Here is a 10,991-nt window from a genome sequence, read left to right on the forward strand (position 1 = left end):
ATGTGGAGAAAAAGGAACACTTTTACACTGTTGGTGGGACTGTAAACTAGTTCAACCATTGTGGAAGACCGTGTGGCAATTCCTCAAGGATCTAGAACTAGAAATACCATTTGACCCAGCCATCCCATTACTGGGCATATACCCAAAGGATTATTAATCATGCTGCTATAAAGACACATGCACACATACGTTTATTGCGGCACTATTCACAATAGCAAAGACTTGGAACCCAAGTGTCCATCAATGATGGACTGGATATAAGAAACTGTGGCATATATACACTATTGGAATAGTATGCAACCATAAAAATGGATGAGTTCATGTCCTTTGTAGGGACATGGATGCAGCTAGAAATCATCATTCTGAGCAAACTATCGCAAGGACAGAAAACCAAATACAGCATGTTCTCACTCATAGGTGGGAATTGAACAATGAGAGAACTTAGACACAGAGTGGGCAACATCACACACCAGGGCCTGTTGTGGGGTGGGGGGATGGGAGAGGGATAGCATTAGGAGATATACCTATTGTAAATGATGAGTTAACAGGTGCAGCACACCAGCATGGCACATGTATACATTTGTAACAAACCTGCACATTGTGCACATGTACCCTAGAACTTAAAAAATAATTTAAAAAAGTTTCTATTTCTCCAGAAGCTTGCCAGCATCTGTTGTTTCTTTACTTTTTAATAATAGTTATTCTGACTTGTGTGAAATGGTATCTCATTGTGGTTTTGATTTGCATTTCTCTAATGATCAGTTATGTTGAGCTTTTTTTCATATGTTTGTTGGCCGCACGTATGTCTTTATTTGAGAAGAGAAGTGACCTTATTCTACATCTCCGGACACTGCAGAGTGATTTAGCATCACTATGCACATTTTCAACACTCCACTGACAGTAATTTATGGCCACACAAAGAAGGGGAAAAGATAGAAACGGAAAAGAAGAAGAAAGTAATAATTGCTGAGTTCCGTCACTGTGCTACATGTTTCTTTTATCCTCTCTCATTTAATGAAGTGGGTTTTATCTCTTATTTGCAGATTAAGGAATTGTGGCTGAAAAATGTTAATTGATTTGTTCAAGATCACACAGCCACCAAATAGCAGAGACTTGAATGACATCTGCGTTTATCTGTCTCAGAACCTGTGTGTTCTCAATACTGCCTCTTTGAAGGAACCTAAGACCTAAACAGGTCCAATCCCCTTACTTTAAAAATAGGGAAATTGGGGCCCAAAAAGTGAGTCACCTTGCCCAGGGTCACAAATTTCACTAACTTTCTTTTGGGTATACTCTAGGAAACAGAATGAGGACCTTGCCAATCGCTGCAGGGCCCTATGCAATAAGAAATGTTGTCCCCTTCATGGAGTGCACATTAACTTCCTTGGCCACTAGAGTTAGAGTACAGTGGAAACAACACAAAGTATCTGGATGCCCTTTGGAAATAGTTTTTCACTGCAGCACGATAAACACTTTCCATGTATGACTCACAGGCCAGTATCTTTTCCTGAAAAGATACTGTGTGACTTGAATCAAATTTTAAGTAGAGACTCCTATTTAAACTGAATTCCCAAGCTGTGGGCATCTCTGAAACACCAGAGCATGCAAGTTAGTTCTTGTTCCAAACTGGAAGAGACATGAATGACAATGTAGGAGTGTTCCTTCTTATTTCTCTCCCTCCTCCAAGTCAAAATGTTTCATGCAAACAGTTTGCATGGGCCTTGCTGGAACATTTTTCGGGATTTGTGAAATTCTTTAGAAATGGATCTAGGAAAAAGGTTTTATAAATCTGGGCCACAAAATTTTTTTGGCCCCCAGTGAGGACCAGGTTGATCAGTATCCATGGCTTCTTATAGAAATCCGAAGATTCAGTCGTTACTTGGGAACCAAGCACATATCATGGTTCCCATTACATTTATTAGTAAGTGGACATATGGACTTCACAGTCAGTGGCCCAAAATGCATTTATTGAGTGTCTACTTCATTCCAGGATCTATGCTATTAGACTGAGGTTATATGATGATGAATATCACAGATGTGTTCCCACCATCATGGAGCTTCCTTTGTAGCATGCTGATCACCAGTAAGACAACTAGGAAGCCCCTTGCTTGAAAGGATGATGGAACTAAACTCAGTGGAGGCCCATACAGAGAGATTAAAATACTGCGCAGAGAAAATGAGGTCAATAAAAATATCAAGAAATTGATTCAAGTTGGAATAGCTGAGGAAAGCAGTGAACTAGGGATTATTTCAGAAAGTCCTTAGAATAGGAAGTGGCTGCTGGACACAATTCCGGCAGGCTAAGAAAAAGACCCTAAGAAGAAACTTGTTAAGAGATGCTGGCAGAAATGTTGGAATGACACAGCCATGGAGTTGAGTTTAGCTTATCACCTAATGAGCAGTCTTGAACTGAAACTCAAACGGTGTGGCTGGAGCTGGCCTAGGAAGAAATGATGGGACTTTCCCCAAAATTAGGAGTAAGGAACAGCCCACTAGCATGTGTGGGAGGGGTGGAGCTAGGTGAGTAGAACAAACTATTTATGGTCAGAACCTAATCATTGTAACCTGAGCTAACCTGAGAGGGGTCAGGAGACACACTTGTAATAATGGACTTTTTTCCGTTATCCCATCCCTCTGGCCCAGAATAGCAAAGAGGCTGGTTCTCCCTGTAGTTTCATGAGTCAGAAAAGATGCTAGTACTTGATATAAATAAAAGGAGATTAAAGTCCACAGGTATGATGTCTTTTATGGAGAAACTTCTGGCCCCTAAGTGGAAAAGGAACCTTATCTGCAGGGTACCCTAGCTGTAGGTAATCTGGGTACATCTACACCTGGGAGGCAGGAAAGCAGTCTTTGCTCCGGAGTCATCCAAATACTGCTGATAGTGTAAGCATTGTTTCGCTTGCCCCAAGAATGATTTTGAACCACAGAGTGTCACAACTGGAGGGATCATTATAAATCATCTAGAACAGTAGTTCTTAACCTAATGACTCTTATTGATTTTTTTTAACGAAACGAACTCCTCCCATTATCCTGAAATGAAAAACATAGGTGATTCACCCTATCTACACGAGTAATTTAAAAATAAAAATAAATAAATGATGTCCTGTGATATACAGGAAGTAAAAAAGGAAAGAGCTTTATTATAAAACAACATTTATTTTTACATATAAAGACATGGCACAATGACAAGAGAGGACAAAGATGCTTCCATATATGTCTAAAGACTCTTCTAGGGAGCAATACTGTTGAGCATCACTGCTCTGGAATGACCTCAGTTCACATATGGACAAACCGCATCCCAGAGAATGAAAGGATCAAGTCATTCTGCCTTTCTTTCACTGGGCCACTGCAGCCTTTCAGTGAGGTCCACCTAGATTTTCTAAGCAGAAGTGTTCTGGAACTCCAAGCTTAGTACCAGGAAGCTCATGCTCTCTTTGGCAACTCTCACTATCATATAGTCTAATGATGAAAAGCATGGGGTTTAGAGGTAAAACGTTTGCATTTTGGATCTGCCACTTGGCAGCTCTGTGAACCTGTGTCAGATACTTAACTTCTCTGTCTCTCTGTTTTCTCATATGTAAACTGGAGTTAGTACTTACTCCATAGGACTAGGACAATATACGAGAGTCCTGATACATAGTAAGCCTCAATAAATGGTAGTTATTACTGTTAGTATTTCTGGCACACCATCAACTGCTTTCAACACTCTGTTAATGCAATTGTCACTATTCCATTGATGCTGTCATTGTCATCATAGTTGCTACAGGGATCCCCAAAGGGGAGTATCTCTTCCCTTCAGTGAGTAACACTCTTGGTCAGCCCAATGTGGTCTATTCTCATTTTCACATTATCCTTTATTAGGAAAGAGACCCTGACTATTTTGGTTTTGTTCTTCCCTTTCTATGGAACTTATTCCATAAGGTCTGAGGGATGAGGCCAGAAGGCATATGAGAGTCACCATCTAGTCTCCCTCAAGTAAATTTCTCAATGTCCCCAAACCACTGTCACAAGAAGGAACCCAGGAACCTCAGTTCTCTCCTAATTTCAAGTGAGTTTCTGTCAATCTCCGTTAAATAGCCTTTGTCTCCCCTTCTTTGTTCACATTTATCCCAGGAGGCCTAGGTGTTCTTATGCAAATAAGACTCCTGGTGGCCTACCCTTCTGATCACAAAGTTCCTGAAATAAAAAACTAAACGTGGCCCCCGTTATGATGCTTGTCTCGCTAATTTGCATAAACTATGTGGTTCCTTTATACAATAATGAACCTGTGATTTGGGGCTTAGCCAGCCTGCAAGCCTGCCAGGCTCACTCTCACTAGTCTGGAGACTCAAAACAATGGGAATTGGGGGCGGTACACTCAGACATATACAGGGACCCTGTACTTTGGCAAACAACTGACTTCCATGAGCAGAGCATGTATGGCTCTCACACAGCTGTTGAGACACCTGAACACACACTCTTTTTCTCCTCCAACCCTTTCTGTCCCTCAGGTGAAAGCACATTTCCCCAGTAACAAATATAAACAAAGGGTCCTTGGGAAGTGTTTATAAGGAGTATGTGGGAGTGAGGGGTACTAGGTCTCATCCTTTCCAATTTATCCTGAGGTTAGATACCTGAGTGAATTTTACAGCAATCTATATGATACCCCCTAAGGGCCAAATAGATTAAAAACAGGTTTTATTCAATATGATTTCTCAAGTTTCTTTTTCACAACTCTAAGAAAATCACACAGCTAGTAGCCCTCAGGGTACCTGCTGGCGTCCTGCTGGGGGCTGCTCTGTGATGTTTCAATCACAGCAAAGCACAGGAGGTGGGGGAAGCAAGCACATGTGAGCTCTTGAGCGAGCACAGGCAAGCACACACACACATCCACACTCACACACTCAAAACCCAGCATAAAGCCATAGTTCTCAGGCCTATATCCAAAAGCAGCTTTTCTAAATCCTTAGGCACTCTCAGACAAAGGAACCTCAAAAGTCAGTTTTCTTACATTTGAAATATGCAAATCAGCATTTTAGAACCCCTTAAGCATGCAATACCATATATATTTGAACCGAGTCTTCTTGAATATAATTTTCCTATCAATAGGCATATGTGCAACCCAAAATAAATAAGCTGAGACACACTAAATAAGCACACATGTGCACACATGCACACACGCACACCCAAATTGTTACCCAAATTTTGTGCCAATGGAACTCAGAACTGCATGGGAGAATGTTTAAAAATAGAGAATTAAAGTTAATGTAAATTGTACTTGAGCAACCAGGAGAAGAACCTAACTATGAAGTCAAGACTCCGGTGAGTTTGGTAAAATCAGGACATCAACAGGAATACTGAAGAACATAATGGCAGGAGGTAGAAGAGTTGGCTCCTTTAAATCCACATCAGCCACAGAATAGCAATTGCCACTTTAGACTCAGCAGTCCCATCTCTAATTATGTCATTCTTCCATGCTGTCTCCATCTCTCCTTGAAGTTACTGAACTGGTTCTTCACCCTACCTGTAATATCTAATCACCCAGTACTTCCCATTTCATTTGAATCATGAACACATGATATGGTCACAACAGCCTCTCTTCCTAGGTCACACTCTGTAGTTAGCTAATTTAATGGTGCTCTCCTCACTACTTTGGAGTCTCTTCCCATGACTTTCCACTAAGCTCATTCCAACAATTTAAATTCTTGGTTATAGGAAGCAGCAGCAGCCCAGCATGATGATAACGAGTTAAGGCTTTGGAATCAGACAGAACTAGATTTGAAACCCACTTGGTAGCTGGATGACCTTTGGCAAGTTACTTAACTTCTCCAAGCCTCAATTTTCTTTTCTAAAACATGGAGGTCATAATAGCACTTAGATCACAGGATTGTTGTATGAGCAATTGTATCATTCACGTGAAGTGCCTGGCCCAGAGTAGGCATAATTATCATTCCTGATTTCAGTGTGATGAAACTGTCCAGATAACCCTTACACAGAAAACTCCTTCCATTTAACTCCAGGACATTCTGCTTCTAACATTCATGAAAGTAAAGAAGCTTCTTCCTTTTATCCTCTGATTCTAAGACTATAGATTCATTTAAGTTGCTATTCTATGCCCCGAGTTACGGTTATGCAAATCAATTCCCCAATTTTTTCTGGCAGTGACTATACAGAGTTGGGGAAAGCAAGGTTATGGCTCCTTGGGACACTGTAATGAAAGGTAGGCACTGCCTCCCACTAAGACTACATACAATGCAGGAGTCCCCCAAAAGAAGGCTGGCAAACTACTTAGAAGGAGGAGTTCGGCTGGGCATGGTGGCTCACGCCTGTAATTTCAGCACTGTGGGAGGCCGAGGCAGGTGGATCACAAGGTCAGGAGATCGAGACCATCCTGGCTGACACGGTGAAACCCCGTCTCCACTAAAAATACAAAAAATTAGCCGCGCGTGGTTGTGGGCACCTGTAGTCCCAGCTACTCGGGAGTCTGAGGCAGGAGAATGGCGTGAACCTGGGAGGCGCAGCTTGCAGTGAGCCGAGATCGCACCACTGCACTCCAGCCTGGGCGACAGAGCAAGACTCCGTCTCAAAAAAAAAAAAAAAAAAAAAGAGGAGGAGGAGGAGGAGTTCAATATTGAACAGAAAAACCATGGCAAATGTCTACTGCTTTAAAATACAGTATGAAAACTGCTGATGTAGATCTTAGGAACATAAATCTTAATGTTGGTCAACCTGTTCCTTCTTCCCACTATCCCTTATCCACATTGAAGAAGAGGAACACAGCAAAAGAGTCATGACCTTCTTGAATGCTAAGAGCCAATAGTCTGCTTCTTTCTTGTGATCTCCTCTTCTGGCAATCTCTCTTGCTTCTGTGAGGTCAGATAGGTAACAACTCTGTTTCTGTTTGCCTCCTTCTTCTCTCTCTTTTGGCTTGTTTCCTTCGGTGAGGTAGGAAGATCAGAAGAGGATAGAGACGCAGAAAGACAGGGGCCAGTGTTTCTAGATATAGAGGAAAATGCTCTTGTTTTGAGTCTCTGAACCCCTCTTTCCATTTTGCCCCTAAGATCACTCTTAGCTGTTAGATTTTACTATTCTGGTACCAAGAAAATACATGTCAGTGAGAAGATTAAGACAACAGAGTAAGAGAGCCAGAATCAGAGCAGTGCTGAACCCCAACCTTAACCCAGTAGCCCTGCATCCCATGGAATAAAAGCCCATTTGTGCTTCTCTTGGTGTAACAGGTATTGTTAGAGCCCCACCCATATCCCAGGCAAGTTCTAACTGCATTACTCCTTGCAGGCTCTTTTCCCAGAGCTGCAGAAATCTTTGTTGTCTATGTGTACAGCAATCTACAAATACCAGTGAATTAACAGCCCCCAGGAGCAGTGAGATGTGATTAATGAACTGATGTATAAATACTCAAACTCCAACCTGGACAATGTAGTGAGACCCATCTCTAAAAGTTTCTTTTTGAAAAATTAGCTGGCCATGGTGGCACGCACCTGTAGTCCCAACTACTTGGAAGGTGGAGGCAGGAGGATCACTTGAGCCCAGGAGTTGGAGGCTGGTGAGCCATGATTGTACCACTGGATTCCAGCCTGGGTGAAAAAACAAGACTCTGTCTCCAAAAAATAAAAATTCCCATCTCCCTTGCTCCTCAGGTGGGATAATTCTGACGTGCATGTTTTGCACAATTTCCCAGAGTTTCCACATATGAATGTCAGTCCTTCACTGTGGTAGCTGGCTTAAAAGCACACTCTATTGACAGCCTTCATTTTCTTTATTGCTATTCTACCCGCTTAGAGGTGTTACCTGCAATTCTCAGAGAAATCATTTTCACTGGAATCTTTGTCTCAGGGTCTACTTCCTGGAGAAGCCATATAAAGATACCATGTCAATCTTGGGTCAGTCCATAAGGAGCCCTGAATGCGACAGAAACTTTTTCAAAGTGCTTTTTGGCATTTGGTCTTATAATAATCTCTATAAAGAAACTTTGGTTCTTAGATGATAACCTAATGAGAACATATTAGCCCAATAGGATACAGAGAGAGTAACTATAGATCAGAGATAGTAGAATATGCTTAAATACTTTCCTCTTGATGATAGCAATCTTCTAAATGCAAGGGATATGGAAAATCATCATTTTAGTGTGGAATAAAAATGTTAGGATCAGGGTCATTTTCACAGATTGAAAAATTAGAGGGATTAGGAAAAGCCACTCTGATCATTGAAAAATGTAAACATTTTCTGAATAATGCAAATGAATACTCAAATGCTTGCCAAGAGTTGTTTGAAAAATATTAACGATTAAGATTTCTGGAACAAGCTGAATATATTTTTTAAAATTAAGAACAAAGACTTCTGGAAGAAACTGAATACATTTAAAAACAATTAAGGATAAAGATTTATTGAACAGGCTGAAAGCAATTTAAAAGAAAGTATAACTGGAAGAACATGCTATCAGCTTCAACAATACATGAATGAGAAAATTAACAACAAAACTGTCATTTTTCAGTACTTATTTAAGTATAGACAATTTACTATATATTTCATGTACACTATCTCATTTAATCCTTACAATAACTCTGAAAGTTATTATTTTTATCCCCATCTTATACACAAGAAAACTGAGGCACAGGAAAGTGAGTAATTTTTCCGGGGTCACACAGCTAGTACTTAGCCTAGATAGGGTTTGAAATCATGTTTTTCTGACTCTCAAGCTCATATGTTTTCTAGTTTCATATATATTTTTATTACTGCATTTTTATTTCTCTTCATATGCACCTATTACTTTCAATAATCAGCCCATGTGTCTGATCTGAGATTGATAAAATATAATTGTTATGTTGATAATGGGTCAACACAGCATCATATGCCCAATCAGGTCTATAGATTCTATACACTTGGCTTTTTGACAGAATCAAGTCTCGCATGATTTGCATACTTGATACGGCTTGTGAGTTCCAAATTGTCATTTTCCTGATTCAGAACCTAGCAGAGTGCCTTGCAAATAGTAGGCTCTCAATAAACGAATAGAAATAAATGATTGAATCGAGTCCCAAGTGTCTTTCTGACTGGTTTCCAGGCTTAAGCCTCTCACTTAAGCTTGAAACTGTAATCAACCCTATCACCAAGATTTGAGGTAATTGCTTCTTCCCTCTTAAGTCAATGATAAGAAGCTCTTTCCTTTACACCCACAGCTTTGGACAATTTTCAAGGTGTTCTCCTGGGTCTTGAAGCTTGATTCCTGGGTCATCAGGTTTCTTCTCCTATTTTCCTGGGCACTGACAACAGATCCTCCTTACTCCTGAGAAGTGCTTCTTTCCTTCCTGCCTCTTTGCCTTTGTTCACAGTATTCCCTTGGACTGGACTGGCCCCCTCCCCCATGTCTTGGCTTCTGTTTGGCTCTAGTCTCAGATTCCTGAACCTTGCCTGAACCAGGTACAAATGTAATTCCAGCCCCAGTCTCCAGTCCCTGCTCTCTAGACCAATTAGGGGTACTTGTTTCAGGCTACTCGGGTCTCCAACCTTGACCTGACCCCTCAGATCTGGTGGCTGGCCGGTGTGCGCCTGATAAGGAGGCAGAGAGCCCTGATAGGTCACCACCAGTCTGTCTTGGTCAGCTGGAGGCCTGGATTCCAGCATGTTCCTGCAAATATCTGACTTATTTACTCATCTTGCTTTTTGTTTGAGCTCTTTCAACACAGCAGTTTCCCCCAAATGATTTCAGACAGCACAGAAAGAGCCCTGCCCTCTCATCAGTCCATGAGTGAAATGACAAGCCAGGCTTGTAAATAGATTCCAGCCTTTTCTGAGGCTCAATTGCCTGTGGAGACATGCAGCCCCACAGCACATCATCACAGAGACACGTGGTACCAACTGGAGGTGGTAAGATGAGTATTCATTTGGTTTGCGCACCTATACATGTATGATTCCATTTAAAACGGAGGCTAGCCACTTGATGAGAGTCCTGTTGACTCCATCAAGGAGAGCAGTGATATGATGTATTGTAATGAGTGTCCTGGTTGATAGGTGGCAATTTAGGAAATCCAGTCAGCTGGCCTGAACCATGCCAGCCCTCCACATACATTGGAAACACTATTTACACTTTCTTCTTTTATTGTCTTCAGAAAACTGAGCATGTTTTATAAACACTTCTAGAATATAAAAAGCAAAGCACTTATGTATTTGCCTGAGGTACATTTTCACCCATGGTCAGTGAAAGATAAGTCTGAGACCCTCTTCTTGCTACACTTGCAAGTTCAGCTGGAAATTAGCGCTCCAGGTTGTTGGAACCCTAACCCTCCCTGTTAATGGGCCAGCAGAGCCCAGCAGAGGGGCTTCTTCCTTTATTGTGCCTTTCCAGGAGTACGTGTCATCACCTGCCTGGATGCTTGTTGTTTTGTAATTGCCTGACACTGACTATCATCCTCTCCCTTCCTCACCAACTCTTCAGCCTCCTGCAGTCCTCACCATAGTCCAGACTTTCATCAGTGCCATTTCAAATGACGATAGCTCATATAAAATGATTTCTTTCAGCCCTGTAGAAACATTTCTACAAGTAAACGGAGGACAGCCTTTGATTTCATTTGTTTCCAGTACATTGGCATTTTTATTCAATACTCTCAAATTCTATTTGTTAATGCTGCATTACTGTCTTTATTAGAAATACCAGGAAGGCATGTGCCCTAAAGCATCCCTTCACACAGTAAAGGACAACTCAAATTGGATTAGTTTATTTAGCGAAGGTGTCAACTTTTCCCAGATATCAGTGCTTCTGAGACACCTCCTTCCATTTTAGGTTACCAAGTTTCTTTCTTCCTTTTATTTTTTGTCAACATGTAATAATATAATTATTATTATATGAAAAATATACTACTAATTAATTTCCATATTAAAGACAATTCAATATTATATTTCTTATAACAAATCTATGAAGTGGATACTATTGTTATCCCTACCTTAAACACAGGGACATTGAGGCACAGAGAATTTAACATTAAGAATCCTAA

This window comes from Colobus angolensis, unplaced genomic scaffold (genome assembly GCF_000951035.1).
Source record: "Colobus angolensis palliatus isolate OR3802 unplaced genomic scaffold, Cang.pa_1.0 Scaffold463, whole genome shotgun sequence".
NCBI classification, from domain to species: Eukaryota; Metazoa; Chordata; class Mammalia; order Primates; family Cercopithecidae; genus Colobus; species Colobus angolensis.